Source organism: Nanorana parkeri, unplaced genomic scaffold (genome assembly GCF_000935625.1).
Source record: "Nanorana parkeri isolate BGI_ZX_2015 unplaced genomic scaffold, ASM93562v1 scaffold3785, whole genome shotgun sequence".
Classification (NCBI taxonomy): Eukaryota; Metazoa; Chordata; class Amphibia; order Anura; family Dicroglossidae; genus Nanorana; species Nanorana parkeri.
Window position 1 is genome coordinate 7,704 of NW_017310053.1, and position 729 is coordinate 8,432.

The window sequence follows — 729 nt, forward strand, 5'->3', positions numbered from 1 at the left end:
CCCCTCCACCAGAGCCTCCGGCCTTCTCCTCACCCAGAGACCCTCCCCGGGGACCCCTCCACTAGAGCCTCCGGCCTTCTTCTCACCCAGAGACCCTCCCCGAGGACCCCTCCACCAGACCCTCCGGCCTTCTCCCTCAGAGACCCTCCCCGAGGACCCCTCCACCAGACCCTCCGGCCTTCTCCCTCAGAGACCCTCCCCGAGGACCCCTCCACCAGACCCTCCGGCCTTCTCCCTCAGAGACCCTCCCCGAGGACCCCTCCACCAGACCCTCCGGCCTTCTCCCTCAGAGACCCTCCCCGAGGACCCCTCCACCAGACCCTCCGGCCTTCTCCCTCAGAGACCCTCCCCGAGGACCCCTCCACCAGACCCAAGAAAAGTATCAGACAACACAGGATGGTAGGTAGGTCATCTCAGGTGACACAGAATGGGTAGGTAGGTGGTCTCAGGTGACACAGGATGGTAAGTTGGGGGAAATGTACCATTCCACGAGTATGTCACATCTCATACCTACTTACCTCCAGTAATAAAGAACGCGGCACATTCCTAACTTACCTGCCATAGAAAGTAACTCACAGCGTCTACCTACCTCATGTCCCATCACACACAACCAGTCACAGAAAAGTCAAGTTAATGCCCCCAAACAACTCAGTTCTGGTAGATATGTACAGGTAGGTAGGTGATCTCAGGTGACAGAAGACAGGTAGGGAGGCAGTTTCAGGTATTACA

General features: G+C 58.0%; 1 protein-coding gene across 1 annotated transcript in view; it reads right to left on the reverse strand.

The window, feature by feature from the left end:
• The window catches only part of LOC108803479 (solute carrier family 52, riboflavin transporter, member 2-like), a 29,169-nt gene that overhangs the window by 7,543 nt on the left and 20,897 nt on the right, over nt 1-729 (reverse strand). The window lies entirely within an intron of this gene.